This window comes from Balaenoptera acutorostrata, chromosome 3 (genome assembly GCF_949987535.1).
Source record: "Balaenoptera acutorostrata chromosome 3, mBalAcu1.1, whole genome shotgun sequence".
NCBI classification, from domain to species: Eukaryota; Metazoa; Chordata; class Mammalia; order Artiodactyla; family Balaenopteridae; genus Balaenoptera; species Balaenoptera acutorostrata.
The window spans coordinates 56,624,211-56,639,886 of record NC_080066.1 but is presented as its reverse complement, the minus strand read 5'-3'; the positions used below and the strand labels follow the sequence as shown (position 1 = coordinate 56,639,886).

General features: G+C 54.2%; 6 non-coding genes across 6 annotated transcripts; all 6 read right to left on the bottom strand.

Annotated features, from left to right (window-relative positions):
• Positions 1–1,321: 1,321 nt before the first annotated feature.
• On the bottom strand, positions 1,322–1,414 carry LOC114237581 (small nucleolar RNA SNORD116). The gene has a single exon (XR_003623114.1). It is a non-coding gene; the product is annotated as a small nucleolar RNA SNORD116 (small nucleolar RNA).
• A 2,686-nt stretch (positions 1,415–4,100) lies between these two features.
• LOC114237566 (small nucleolar RNA SNORD116) lies at positions 4,101–4,193 on the bottom strand. Its single transcript, XR_003623099.1, has one exon. It is a non-coding gene; the product is annotated as a small nucleolar RNA SNORD116 (small nucleolar RNA).
• Positions 4,194–7,005: 2,812 nt separating this feature from the next.
• Positions 7,006–7,097, bottom strand: LOC114237559 (small nucleolar RNA SNORD116). The gene has a single exon (XR_003623092.2). It is a non-coding gene; the product is annotated as a small nucleolar RNA SNORD116 (small nucleolar RNA).
• A 2,660-nt stretch (positions 7,098–9,757) lies between these two features.
• Positions 9,758–9,850, bottom strand: LOC114237573 (small nucleolar RNA SNORD116). Its single transcript, XR_003623105.2, has one exon. It is a non-coding gene; the product is annotated as a small nucleolar RNA SNORD116 (small nucleolar RNA).
• A 2,688-nt stretch (positions 9,851–12,538) lies between these two features.
• Positions 12,539–12,631, bottom strand: LOC130707935 (small nucleolar RNA SNORD116). The gene has a single exon (XR_009007965.1). It is a non-coding gene; the product is annotated as a small nucleolar RNA SNORD116 (small nucleolar RNA).
• Positions 12,632–15,291: 2,660 nt separating this feature from the next.
• On the bottom strand, positions 15,292–15,384 carry LOC130707927 (small nucleolar RNA SNORD116). Its single transcript, XR_009007957.1, has one exon. It is a non-coding gene; the product is annotated as a small nucleolar RNA SNORD116 (small nucleolar RNA).
• Between the last annotated feature and the right edge of the window lie 292 nt (positions 15,385–15,676).

Sequence of the window (15,676 nt, the reverse complement as noted above, 5' to 3'; positions counted from 1 at the left end):
CCTCCTGGAAGACACAGACATCAGGCAAACACGAGGAAACAGAACACCAGGTAAGACAGACCGCAAGCATGCCTGCTTTGATGATGCCCACACCACCCCATGCATGCTGGCAATTCTCCACTGCCACAGTGACACTACCAAGGACCTCACAGTGATCAAAGGTACTGTCCCTGAGGACCACAGACAGAATTTCAATGGAAGACCTCTGCCACACGAGGGGACTTGGAAGCTTGAAAGGGCACAGTGACTGTACACAGCAGCGCACCTGGCATCGCAACAGTGCCCTCATCTCTGCCTCACCAACAGACTGCTCCGGATAAACTTCTGCCTGTTCGAAAGGCCTGCATGCCACACGGGCCGGCCGCGTCATGCGCTCCGGGAGAAACACTTTCGCTTTGCACATTCACAAACGAGGGAACAAAGCGGCCAAAGGGCATGTTCGCATAACTCACCTACCTCCAAGGAGCCGGGCACAGATGCCTCAGCATGTCCATCTAATTAAGGTCCCACAAGACAGCGTTAGGGCGTCATTACTCTGGCAACGGGATCACAAGTCTACACAGGTTACCTACCTCACTGAATCCACATGAACTGACAAAGCCATCCCCTCCATAGGCAGCTAATGCCAGCCCATCAGGAACAGGCCAGCGCCTGCAACCCAATGATGATAGACCATCCCACGACATCACACAGGACCTGTCCTCATCATAACTTACCTTCCTGTCTAGGCCAAGAGGCACCACGCAGGCTTAAATGCAGCACTCGGTCCTCACTGCAGTCCACAACGGGCCACATAGAGGAAACACTGTGCAGGGAGCTGCAGTAGAGGAGCTGACATGGGCCGCAGCGAGGCCTAATATATCAGCCCACCCCCGCCCACTGCTCCAGCCCCACCGGGCACGCAAGAACCTCATCACACCAAACGCAACAACAGGGAGGGCCACAGGCCTAGTCTGAGGCTCCAGGCTACAACGAGGGAAGCGTGCTCATTTTCGCTTCCAGAAACCACCCCTGAAGCAGCATGCACAGAGCGTGATCATGGTCAAAACACACCTCTCCAAGTTGCAAGCTCACTGGGCCTACACCAGCACACACTCCGACTCTGAAGACCAGCAGGAGAGCCTGCCCCTCGCATTCCCTCAAAGGCCTTTCAGAAGGGATCTGGGATTCATAGACGACCCAACTTATGTGTAGACACAGCTGACCCTCAGACAGGAGCCCCTCCAATGCTGGAGCCCTTAGTGGAGTTTGTATGCAGGTCAGGAGGGGACGCTGGCCTGCACTCCTAACTGTCTCCCACCCCCGAGAGAGGAAATGTGCTGGACCTCAGTTTCATTGAGGAGATGGTACAGCGTTCTCATTCATTTTGTACAGATGTCCCAAGGAATGCATACAAGGGTGTCATCATCAATCCAAGCACATGCTGGGACGTTGCAGAACACAACCGGGCAGACTGCGGTGCAGTGCAGAGGAGTCATGAGCCTGGGGTACTCCAAAAGCCTGGGGAATCCACAGCCCTCAGGCCACTCAGCAAGAAGAACAATCAATCCACACTTGCAGCCACTGGACCCGTCTGAGGTAAACCTAATATCTAATGGCACATCTTGGGGTAATTAAATACCTATAGTCCTGAGTTACCCACGAAAATGCTCAGGAACATGGGTCACCTCACTTTTTCCAGTTCTTCTTAACACCTCCAGTCATCAGACCACACGAAGGTCTTCTTGTTTTTGCCAATGGCCAGCCTTGCCCAGCAACTGTACCTGAGAAGTGGACAGAAATCACCAAGGCTTCAGAAGTGGACCGGTGTCCTCAGAGGACATGATCCATGCAAAAATTTACCTGGGCTTGAGCTCTGAAACTGCTTACCAAGGACCGCTATCCGTTACTGAGAATTGATTACACTTCTGATAGTACGACTGCAGGAAGTTAGGCACGTACATTGGTCGGTGTGTGAGAGGCTGTATGTGTGTGTTCATGCGTGTGGGCCTGAGTGACTGTGACTGCACATGCAGACGCATGTGTGGGTTTCTCTATGTGCTGGTGAATGCGGGTCTTGCTCCCTGTGTGTCCCTGTGGCCCTGTGAAGAGGTCTTCAACAGTAAACGCCACAGTATATACACATCACCCTGGTTAGACCTCCAACTGAAAGGAGAAAGAACGCTGTAAGCTTCAAGAGGCCGCAGGCAAACTTTGACCCCCAGGGGCTGTTGAAATAGTCCACGGACTCCCGCTCTCCCACAGCCACGCTTTTGACCAAAACACAGAGACTCGACGAGACCTGCCTCCGGGCCTTGGCTGTGACATCAACATGCACCTCGAGATTCTGTCAGCTACCAGTATATCTGATGGGCATTTGGGGTCACTCGCAACACTTCCGGAAGCAAGGGAACTCCCATGGTCAGGCCAACACCGACTGGCAGCTGTCTACTGCCAAGATGCAGCCTGAAACCACTCAAGGGGCTAACGAACGTGGGCCCACGTTCCACTTCTCACCAAGTAGGCCTAATCACTTTCCATTCACCCTTGGCAATACCCACCACAGGAAGTGGTGGGCTTCAGCCACCATGACCCATGTCGGATCCCCATGGCAGAAACTAGTCCACATTCCCAGCCACGTCTCAGGCAGCTCCCATCTTGAATGTTCGCGGCCCTGACCCATAAGGAAATGCTCAAACCCTTGAAAGCCTCGTGCTACGTGCCCTCCTCCAGCCCACAGGGTGACACGACCCTACTGGAAACCACAAACATCTTCAGAACACGGGAACACTGAACACCAGGGAAGACAGACCGCAAGCCTGTCTCCTTCAATGATGCTGATCCCACCCCATGCATCCTGTAAATTCTCCACTGCCACAGTGACCCTACCGAGTAACTCACAGTGATCAAAGGCATGGTCCCCGAGGACCACAGGCAGACTTTAAACGGAAGACCTCTGCCATGCGAAGGGAACTGGAAGCCTTAAAGGGCTCAGTGGCTGTCCATGTCAGCGCACCAGTCATGGTAACAGTGCCCCCATCTCTGCCCCGCCAACTGACTGCTCCAGATAAAGAACTGGCAGTTCGAAAGGCCTCCATGCCACACGGGCCAGCTGCATCAGGCTCTCTGGGAGAAACACTATCACTTTGAACATTCCCAAACGAGGGAACAAAGCGAACAAAGGGCTTGTTCACATAACTCAACTACCCCCAAGGAGGTCGGCACAGACTTCTCAGCATGTCCATCTTCTCTACGTCACACAAGACACCCTTAGGGAGTCACTCGTCTGGAAACGGGATCACAATTCTACACAGGTTACCTACCTTACTGCATCCTCATGAACTGCCAAAGCAACGCCTCCATAGGCAGCTGATGACAGCTCATCACGAACTAGAGACTTCCTTGGGAAGCCGAGACCAGCAGCTGAAAGCCAGTGATGACAGCACATCCCACGACATCACACAGGAACTGTCCTCATGATAACTTACCTTTCTCTCCAGGCCAGGAGCGACCATGCAGGCTTAAATGCAGCACTCGATCCTCACCCCCACTCCACGATGATCCACTTAGCACCAACAGTGTACCAGCAGCTTCAGCACAGAAGCTGACAGGGGCAGCACCGAGGCCTCAACCACCAGCCCCTTCCGCCGTCACCCAAAACCAGCACACCCCCGCCCACTGCTCCAGCCCCACCAGTCACTCAAGAACTTCACCGAACCAAACGCAACAACAGAGAGGGCCACAGGTCTGGCCTGAGGCACCAGGCTCCAACCAGGGAAGCTTGCTCAATTTGTATTCCAGATTCAACCTCTGAAGCGCCATGCACAAAGCGTGATCCTGGCCAAAACACACCTCTCAAAGCTCCAAGCTCACTGGGCCTGCACCAGCAGACATTCCAACTCTGAAGACTAGCAGGAGAGCCGGCTCCATTGCATACCCTCAACGGTCTTTTAGCAGGGACTGGGGATTCATAGATGACCCAGTTTGTGGGCAGACACGGTCATTCCACAGACAGGAGCCCCTCCAAAGCTGGAGCCCTTAGTGGTGTTTGCATGCATGTCAGCAGGGGACGTTGACCCTCACTCCTAACTGTCCCATACTCCCGAGAGAGGAAACGTGCTGGACCTCAGTTTCGATGAGGAGACAGTAGAGTGTTCTCACGCATTTTGTTCAGATTTTCCAAGGAATGTATACAAGGGTGTCATCATCGATCCAAGCACATGCTGGGACGCTGCAGAACACAAAAGGGAAGGCCGTGGGGCTCTGCAGAGAAGCCATGACCCAGAAGTACTCCAACAGCCTGGGGAATCCACAGGCCTCAGGCCACTCAGCAAGACCAACAATCAATCCAATCCTGTAGCCATTGGGCCCATCTGAGGAAAACCTAATAGCCAATGGAACATATTGGTATGGGTGAATGCCTACCGTCCTGAGTTATCCACAGCCACGCTCGGCAACGTGCGCCCGCCCCACTTTTTCCAGTTCTACTTAGCATATCCAGTCACCAGAAAACGTGAAGGTCTTCTTGTCTTTGCTGAAAACCAGTCTTACCCTGCAACTGCACCTGAGAAGAAGACAGAAGTCACGCATGCTTCTGAATTGCACCAGGTTGCTCAGAGAACATGATCCTTGTGAATATTTACCTGGGCGTGAGCCCGGAACCTGCTTCCCAAGTACCACAATCCCTTACTGAAAACTGATTGCAGGTCTCACAGCACAACTGGAGGAAGTTAGGCACACACGAAGGCCAGTGTGTGAAATGCTGTATGTGTGTATTAACACGTCTGGGCTGGTGTGACTGTGACGGCACATGAGGATTCACTGGTGAGTTCCTATGTGTGCCACTGAATATGTGCATTGGTCCCTGGGTGTCCTTGTGGCCCTCTGCAGATGCCTCCAACAGAAAACGACATAGTTTATACACAGCACCCTGGTTGGACCCCCAATTGAAAGGAGAAAGACCACTCTCAGCTTCAAGAGGCGGTATGCAAACTTTGACCCCCAGGGGCTGTTGGAATAGTCCATGGACTCCCGCTCTCCCACAGCCACGCCCTCTGACCAAAAAACAAAGACTCGATGAGCCCTGCCTCCGGATCTTGGCTGTGACATCTACATGCACCTCGAGACTCTGTCAGCTACCCACAGCCACGACTCCCGCACTCCCACAGCAACAACTTCTGAGCAAAGCACAAAGACTAGACGAGAACTGCCTCCCGGCCATGGGTGTCACATCTACGTGGACCTCTAGATCCTCCCAGCTACCAGAACATCTGATGTGCCGTTGTGGTCACTCCCAGCACTTCCAAAAGCAAGTGAACTCCCAAGGGTGGGCCGACATCAACATGCAGCTGTCAACTGGCAAGATGCAGCCTGAAACCATTAAAGGGGCTAACGCATGTCGACCCAAGTGCCACGTCTCGCCAACTAGTCCTAATTACTTTCCGTTGACCCACGGGAGTGCCTACGATGGGAAGTGGTGGGCTTCAGCAACCATTACCCATGTTGGAAAACCACGGTGGAAACTAGGCCACCTTCATGGCCTCGTCTCAGGCAGCTCCCATCCAGCAAGGTTCACGGCCCTGACCCCTACGGAAATGCTCAAACACCCGAAAGCCTCATCGTACATGCCTCCACCAGCCCGCAGGGCGACGAGACCCTACAGGAAGCCACAGACATCTTCAGGACAAGCGAACACTGAACACAAGGGAAGACAGACTGCAAGCCTGTCTGCTTTCATGATGCTGATCCCACCCCATGCATCCTGGAAATTCTCCACTGCCACAGTGACACTACCGAGTAACTCACAGGTATCAAAGGCATGGTACCCGAGGACCACAGATAGACTTTCAATGGAAGACCTCTGATATGTGAGGGGACTTGGAAGCCTGAAAGGGAACAGTGGCTGGCCATGGCATCACAGCGGGCATGGCAATGGTGCCCACACCTCTGCCCCAACAATGGACTGCTCCATATAAACCACTGGCTGTTCGAAAAGCCTGCATGCAACACTGGGCGGTCACGTCATTCCCCCATGAGAGACACACTTTCGCTTTACACATTGCCAAACAAGGGAACAAAGCGACCAAAGGGGATGTTCGCATAACTCAACTACCTCCAAGGAGGCCGGCACAGACGACTCACCATATCGATCTTCTCTACTTCCCGCAAGACACCATTTGGGTGTCATTCCTCGGGCAACGGGATCGCAACTCTACACAGGTCACCTACCTCAACTCACCCACTTGAACTGCCAAAAACATGGGATCCATAGGTAGCTTACGCCAGCCCATCACGAACAAGACACATTCTTGGGAAGCCGAGGACAGCGCCCGCACCCCAATGAAGACAGCCCATCCCACGGTATCACACAGGACCTTTCCTCATGATACCTTACCTTTCTCTCCAGGCCAGCAGCCACAACCCAGGCTGAAATGCTTCACTCGATCCACACCCCACTCCACGAAGATCCGCTTAGCGCCAACAGTGTGCCAGCAACTTCAGCAGAGGAGCTGACAGGGGCAGCACTGAGGCCTAAACCATCATTCCCCTTCCACCACTGCCCAACTCCAGCCCACGCCCGCCCACTGCTCCAGCCACACTGGGCAGTCAAGAACCTCACCGGGCGAAACACAGCAACAGAGAGGGCCACAGGCCTGGCCTGAGGCTCCAGGTTCCAACAAGGGAAGCTTGCTCATTTTGGCTTCAATAATCAACCTCGGAAGCGGCATGTACAAAGCGTGATCCTGTCCAAAAATCACCTCTACAAGCTGCAAGCATACAGGGTTTTCCCAGAACACACTCCAAACCTGAAGACTAGCAGGAAAGCATGCCCTCTTGCATTCCCTCAACGGCATTTTAGCAGGGACCGGGGATTCATAGATGACCCAGCTTATGGGCAGACATAGTCGACCCTCAGACAGGAGCCCCTCCAATGCTGGAGCCCTTCGTGGTGTTTGCATGCCTGTCAGCAGGGGATGTTGGCCCTCACTCCTAACTGTCCCATACTCCCGAGACAGGAAACGTGCTGGACCTCAGTTTCGATGAGGAGATGGTAGAGCGTTCTCACTCATTTTGTTCAGATTTTCCAAGGAATGCATACAAGGGTGTCATCATGATACAAGCACATGCTGGGACGCTGCAGAACACAAAAGGGAAGGCCGTGGGGCTCTGCAGAGGAGCCATGACCTGGAAGTACTCCAACTGCCTGGGGAATCCACAGTCCTCAGGCCACTCAGCAAGACCAACAATCAATCCACTCTTGCAACCATTGGGCCCATCTGTGGAAAACCTAATATCCAATGGCACATCTTACTATGGATAAATGCCTACCGTCCTGAGATATCCACAGTCACGCACGGCAACGTGCACCCACCCCACTTTTTCCAGTTCTCCTTAGCACATCCAGTCATCAGACAATGCGAAGTTCTTCTTCTCTTTGCCGACAGCCAGCCTTACCCTGCAACTGCACCTGAGAAGTGGACAGAAATCACACAGGTTTCTGAATTGCACCAGGGTCCTCAGAGAACATGATTTTTGTGAACACTTAACCTGGGCGTGAGCCTGGAACCTGCTTCCCAACTACCACTATCCCTTACCGAAAACTGATTGTGTGTCTCACAGCACGACTGAAGGAAGTTACGCACGTACGTTGATCGGTGTGTGAGACGCTGTATGTGTGTATTCACACATGTGGGCGTGTGTGACTGTGCACGAGGAGGCGTTTGTGGATTCCTGTGTGTGCCGCTAAATACGCGTCTTGGTCTCTGGGTGTCCCTGTGGCCCTCTGCAGACGCCTCTAACAGTAAACGTCATAGTTTATACACAGCCCCCTCGTTGGACCCCCAACTGAAAGGAGAAAGACCCCTGTCAGCTTCATGAGGCCGCATGCGAACTTTGACCCCCAGGGCTGTCGAAATAGGCCACAGACTTCCTCTCTCCCACAGCCACACAGTCTGAACAAAGCACAAACTCTGGACGAGACCTCCCTCCCGGCCGTGGGTGTCACACCTATGTGGACCTGGAGATCCTGCCACCTACCACCACATCTGATGTGCCCTTGGGGTCACTCCCAGTGCTTCCGGAAGCAAGGTAACCTCCCATGGGCGGGCTGACACCGACCTGCAGTTGCTGAAAGGCAAGATGCAGCCTGGCACTTCTTAAGGGGTTAACGGATTTCGGCCCAAGTGCCTCATCTCGCCAACTAGACCAAATCACTTTCCATGACCCCGTGGGAATGCCCTCAATGGGAAGTGTTGGGCTTCAGCAACCAGGACACAGGTTGGAACCCCATAGTGGAAATTAGGCCACCTTCCCGGCCACGTATAGGCAAGCTTCCAACTGGTAGGTTTGGCGGCCCTGACCACTGAGGAAACGCTCAAACGCTACACAGCCTCGTCCTAAGTGCCCTCCTCCTGCCTGCAGGGCAACTTGACTCTACTTGAAGCCACAGACATCATGCGAACACGGAGACACTGAACAGCAGGGAAGACACACCGCAAGCCTGTCTGCTTTGATGATGCCCACCCCACCCCATGCATCCTGGCGATTCTCCACTGCCACAGCGACACTACCGAGGAACTCACAGTGATCAAAGGCACTGTCCCCGAGGACCACAGACAGACTTTCAACGGAAAACCTTTGCCACACGAGGGGACCTGGCAACTTGAAAGGGCAGAGTGGCTGTCCACGACAGTGCGCCTGGTGCCGCATCAGTGCCCCCACCTCTGTCCCCCGAATGGACTGCTCCAGATAAACCTCTGGCTGTTCGAAAGCCGAGTCATGCCCCCTCGGGGGAAGCACTTTCGCTTTGCACATTCCCAAACAAGGGAACAAAGCTGCCAAAGAGGATGTTCGCATAACTAATCATCCTCCAAGGAGGCCAGCACAGACGCGTCACCATGTCAATCTTCTTTACGTCTCGCAAGATACCCTTTGGGTGTCTTTCCTCTGGCAATGGGATTCCAACTCTACACAGGTTACCTACCTCACCTCATCCACTTGAACTGCCAAAGCCATCCCCTCCATAGGCGGCTGATGCCAGCCAATCACGAACATGACACATCCTTGGGAAGCCGAGGCCAGCACCTGCAACCCAATTATGATAGCCTATTCCACGACATCACAAAGGACATGTCCTCATCTTCCCTTACCTTCCTGTGCGGGCCATCAGTGATCCACGCAGGTTTAAATTCAGCACTCGTTCCTGTCCCCACTCCAAGATGACCCACTGGGCATCAACACTGTGCCGGGAGTTACAGTAGAGAAGCAAACAAGGGCAGCAGCGAGGCCTAATCCATCAGCCCCTTTCCACCGATGCCAAACCGAGCTCACCCCCGCCCATTGCTCCAGCCTCACTAGGCACTCAAGAACCTCACCGTGAAAAACGCAAGAACAGGGAGGGCACAGGCCTGGCCTGAGGTCCCAGGCACCAACCAGGGACGCTTGCACATTTTGGCTTCCAGAATCAACCCCCAAAATGGCATGCACGAAGCGTGATCCTGGCCAAAACTCACCTCACAACTGCAAGCTAACTGGGCCTAGACGAGCACACACTCCGACTCTTAAGACCAGCAGGAGAGCCTTCCCCGTCGCATTCCCTCAACAGCCATTCAGCAGGGACCCGGGATTCACAGAAACACAGCTTATGTACAGACACGGTCAACCCTCAGACAGGAGCCCCTCCAATACTGGAGTCCTTGCTGGTATTTGCATGCATGTCGGCGGGGGACGCTGGACCTCATTCCTAACTGTCCTCTCCCCCTGAGAGAGGAAACGTGCTGAACCTCAGTTTCGATGAGGAGACGGTAGAGTGTTCTCACTCATTTGGTTCAGATTTTCCAAGGAATTCATGCAAGGGTGTCATCATCAATCCAAGCACATGCTGGGACGCTGCAGAACACAACCGGGGTGTGCGCGGGGCTCTGGACAGGAGCCATGAGCCTGGGCTACCGCAAAAGCCTGGAGAATGCACAGCCCTCAGGCCACTCAGCAAGAGGAACAATCAATCCACTCTTGCAGCCATTGGGGCCGTCTGAGGAAAACCTAATATCTAATGGCACATCTTGGGGTGCTTGAATACCTACCGTCCTGAGTGATCCACGACCGTGCTCGGGGACATGGGCCCGCCTCACTTTTTCCAGTTCTTCTTAGCACCTCCAGTCATCAGAGCACACGAAGGTCTTCTTGTTTGTGCCGACGGCCAGCCTTTCCCAGCAACTGCACCTGAGAAGTGGACAGAAATCACCGAGGCTTCATAAGTGGACCAGTGTCCTCAGAGGACATGATCCACAAAAACATTTACCTGGCCTTGAGTTCTGAAACTGCTTCCCAAGGAGCTCTATCCCTTACCGAGAATCGACTGCATGTCAGATAGTACGATTGCAGGAAGTTAGGCACATACGTTGGCCGGTGTGTGAGAGGCTGTATGTGTGTGTTCACGTGTGTGGGCGTGTGTGACTGTGACTGCGCATGCAGACATGCTTGTGGGTTTCTCTGTGAGCCACTGAATACGCGTCTTGGTCTCTGTGTGTCCCTATGGCCCTGTGAAGAGGAGTCCAACAATAAAAGAAATAGTTTATACACAGCACCCTGGTTAGACCCCCAAGTGAAAGGAGAAAGACCCCTGTCAGTTTCAAGGGGCCGCAGGCAAACTTTGACCCCCAGGGGCTGTTGAAATAGTCCACGGACTCCCGCTCTCCCGCAGACACGCGTTCTGACCAAAACACAGAGACTCGACGAGACCTGCCTCCGGGCCTTGGCTGTGACATCTACGTGCACCTCGAGACTCTGTCAGCTACCAGCACATCTGATGGGCATTTGGGGTCACTCGCAGCATTTCCGGAAGCAAGGGAACTCCCATGGTCAGGCTGACACCGACCGGCAGGTGTCTACTGCCAAGATGCAGCCTGAAACCACTCAAGGGGCTAACGAACGTGGGCCCACGTGCCACCTCTCGCCAACTAGGCCTAATCACTTTCCATTGACCCGTGGGAATGCCCACCACAGGAAGTGGTGGGCTTCAACCACCATGACCCATGTCGGATCGCTACGGCACAAACTAGTCCACATTCCCAGCCACGTCTCAGGCAGCTCCCATCTTGAATGTTCACGGCCCTGACCCCTAAGGAAACGCTCAAACCCTTGAAAGCCTAGTCCTACGTGCCCTCCTCCAGCCCACAGGGCGACACGACCCTACTGGAAATCACAAACATCTTCAGAACACGGGAACACTGATCACCAGGGAAGACAGACCGCAAGCCTGTCGCCTTCGTTGATGCTGATCCCACCCCATGGATCCTGGAAATTCTCCACTGCCACAGTGACACTACCGAGTAACTCACAGTGATCAAAGGCATGGTCCCCGAGGACCACAGACAGACTTTCAACGGAAGACCTCTGCCATGCGAGGGGACTTGGAAGCCTGAAAGGGAACAGTGGCTGGCCACGGCAGCACAGCAGGCATGACAACGGGGACCCCATCCCTGCTCCACCAATGGACTGCTCCAGATAAACCTCTGGCTGTTCGAAAGGCCTGCCTGCTACACTGGCCGGTTGCATCATTCCCCCACGGGAGAAACACTTTCGCTTTACACATTGCCAAACAGGGAACAGAGCGGCCATAGGGGATGTTCGCATAACTCAACTACCTCCAAGGAGGCCAGCACAGACGCCTCACCATTTCGATCTTCTCTACTTCCTGCAAGACACCCTTGGGGTGTCATTCCTCGGGCAACGGGATCGCAACTCTACACAGGTTACCGACCTCAACTCACCCACTTGAACTGCCAAAGCCATCCGCTCCATAGGCAGCTTATGCCAGCCCATCACGAACAAGACACATTTTTGGGAAGCCGAGGCCAGAGCCTGCAACCCAATGATGACAGCCCATCACACGACATCACACAGGACCTTTCCTCATGATACCTTACATTTTTCTCCAGGCCAGCAGCCACCACCCAGGCTGAAATGCTTCATGCGATCCACACACCACTCCACGAAGATCCACTTAGCGCCAACAGTGTGCCGGCAACTTCAGCAGAGGAGCTGACAGGGGCAGCACTGAGGCCTAAACCATCAGCCCCCTTCCGCCATCGCCCACTCCAACCCACGTCCGCCCACTGCTCCAGCCACACTAGGCAGTCAAGAACCTCACCGGGTGAAAGACAACAACAGAGAGGGCCACAGGCCTGGCCTGAGGCTCCAAGCTCCAACCAGGGAAGCTTGCTCATTTTGGCTTCCATAATCAACCTCGCAAGCGGCATGCACAAAGCGTGATCCTGTCCAAAAATCACCTCTCCAAGCTGCAAGCTTACTGGGTCTATACCAGAACACACTCCGACCCTGAAGACTAGCAGGAAAGCCTGCCTTCTTGCATTCCCTCAACGGCCTTTTAGCAGGGACCGGGGATTCATAGATGACCCAGCTTATGGGCGGACATGTTCGACCCTCAGACAGGAGCCCCTCCAATGCTGGAGCCCTTAGTGGTGTTTGCATGCCTGTCAGCAGGGGACGTTGGCCCTCACTCCTAACTGTCCCATACTCCCGAGAGAGGAAACGTGCTGCACCTCAGTTTCGATGAGGAGACGGTAGAGCGTTCTCACTCATTTTGTTTAGATTTTCCAAGGAATGCATATAAGGGTGTCATCATCGATCGAAGCACGTGCTGGGACGCTGCAGAACACAAAAGGGAAGGCCGTGGGGCTCTGCAGAGGAGCCATGACCTGGAAGTACTCCAACTGCCTGGGGAATCCACAGTCCTCAGGCCACGCAGCAAGACCAACAATCAATCCACTCTTGCAACCATTGGGCCCATCTGTGGAAAACCTAATATCCAATGGCACATCTTAGTATGGGTGAATGCCTACCGTCCTGAGATATCTACAGACACGCTCGGCAACGTGCACCCGCCCCACTTTTTCCAGTTCTCCTTAGCACATCCAGTCATCAGACAACGCGAAGTTCTTCTTCTCTTTGACGACAGCCAGCCTTACCCTGCAACTGCACCTGAGAAGTGGACAGAAATCACGCAGGTTTCTGAATTGCACCAGGGTCCTCAGAGAACATGATTTTTGTGAACACTTAACCTGGGCGTGAGCCTGGAACCTGCTTCCCAACTACCACTATCCCTTACCGAAAACTGATTGTGTGTCTCACAGCACGACTGAAGGAAGTTACGCACGTACGTTGATCGGTGTGTGAGACGCTGTATGTGTGTATTCACACATGTGGGCGTGTGCGACTGTGCACGAGGAGGCGTTTGTGGATTCCTGTGTGTGCCGCTAAATATGCGTCTTGGTCTCTGGGTGTCCCTGTGGCCCTCTGCAGACGCCTCTAACAGTAAACGTCATAGTTTATACACAGCCCCCTGGTTGGACCCCCAACTGAAAGGAGAAAGACCCCTGTCAGCTTCATGAGGCCGCATGCGAACTTTGACCCCCAGGGCTGTCGAAATAGGCCACAGACTTCCTCTCTCCCACAGCCACACAGTCTGAACAAAGCACAAACTCTGGACGAGACCTCCCTCCCGGCCGTGGGTGTCACACCTATGTGGACCTGGAGATCCTGCCACCTACCACCACATCTGATGTGCCCTTGGGGTCACTCCCAGTGCTTCCGGAAGCAAGGTAACCTCCCATGGGCGGGCTGACACCGACCTGCAGTTGCTGAAAGGCAACATGCAGCCTGGCACTTCTCAAGGGGTTAACGGACTTCGGCCCTAGTGCCTCATCTCGCCAACTAGACCAAATCACTTTCCATGACCCCGTGGGAATGCCCTCAATGGGAAGTGTTGGGCTTCAGCAACCAGGACACAGGTTGGAACCCCATAGTGGAAATTAGGCCACCTTCCCGGCCACGTATAGGCAAGCTTCCAACTGGTAGGTTTGGCGGCCCTGACCACTGAAGAAACGCTGAAACGCTACACAGCCTCGTCCTAAGTGCCCTCCTCCTGCCTGCAGGGCAACTTGACTCTACTTGAAGCCACAGACATCATGCGAACACGGAGACACTGAACAGCAGGGAAGACACACCGCAAGCCTGTCTGCTTTGATGATGCCCACCCCACCCCATGCATCCTGGCGATTCTCCACTGCCACAGCGACACTACCGAGGAACTCACAGTGATCAAAGGCACTGTCCCCGAGGACCACAGACAGACTTTCAACGGAAAACCTTTGCCACACGAGGGGACCTGGCAACTTGAAAGGGCAGAGTGGCTGTCCACGACAGTGCGCCTGGTGCCGCATCAGTGCCCCCACCTCTGTCCCCCGAATGGACTGCTCCAGATAAACCTCTGGCTGTTCGAAAGCCGAGTCATGCCCGCTCGGGGGAAGCACTTTCGCTTTGCACATTCCCAAACAAGGGAACAAAGCTGCCAAAGAGGATGTTCGCATAACTAATCATCCTCCAAGGAGGCCAGCACAGACGCGTCACCATGTCAATCTTCTTTACGTCTCGCAAGATACCCTTTGGGTGTCTTTCCTCTGGCAATGGGATTCCAACTCTACACAGGTTACCTACCTCACCTCATCCACTTGAACTGCCAAAGCCATCCCCACCATAGGCGGCTGATGCCAGCCAATCACGAACATGACACATCCTTGGGAAGCCGAGGCCAGCACCTGCAACCCAATTATGATAGCCTATTCCACGACATCACAAAGGACATGTCCTCATCTTCCCTTACCTTCCTGTGCGGGCCATCAGTGATCCACGCAGGTATAAATTCAGCACTCGTTCCTGTCCCCACTCCACGATGACCCACTGGGCATCAACACTGTGCCGGGAGTTAAAGTAGAGAAGCAAACAAGGGCAGCAGCGAGGCCTAATCCATCAGCCCCTTTCCACCGATGCCAAACCGAGCTCACCCCCGCCCATTGCTCCAGCCTCACTAGGCACTCAGGAACCTCACCGTGAAAAACGCAAGAACAGGGAGGGCACAGGCCTGGCCTGAGGTCCCAGGCACCAACCAGGGACGCTTGCTCATTTTGGCTTCCAGAATCAACCCCCAAAATGGCATGCACGAAGCGTGATCCTGGCCAAAACTCACCTCACAACTGCAAGCTAACTGGGCCTAGACGAGCACACACTCCGACTCTTAACACCAGCAGGAGAGCCTTCCCCGTCGCATTCCCTCAACAGCCATTCAGCAGGGACCCGGGATTCACAGAAACACAGCTTATGTGCAGACACGGTCAACCCTCAGACAGGAGCCCCTCCAATACTGGAGTCCTTGCTGGTATTTGCATGCATGTCGGCGGGGGACGCTGGCCCTCATTCCTAACTGTCCTCTCCCCCTGAGAGAGGAAACGTGCTGAACCTCAGTTTCGATGAGGAGACGGTAGAGTGTTCTCACTCATTTGGTTCAGATTTTCCAAGGAATGCATGCAAGGGTGTCATCATCAATCCAAGCACATGCTGGGACGCTGCAGAACACAACCGGGGTGTGCGCGGGGCTCTGGACAGGAGCCATGAGCCTGGGCTACCGCAAAAGCCTGGAGAATGCACAGCCCTCAGGCCACTCAGCAAGAGGAACAATCAATCCACTCTTGCAGCCATTGGGGCCGTCTGAGGAAAACCTAATATCAAATGGCACATCTTGGGGTGCTTGAATACCTACCGTCCTGAGTGATCCACGACCGTGCTCGGGGACATGGGCCCGCCTCACTTTTTCCAGTTCTTCTTAGCACCTCCAGTCATC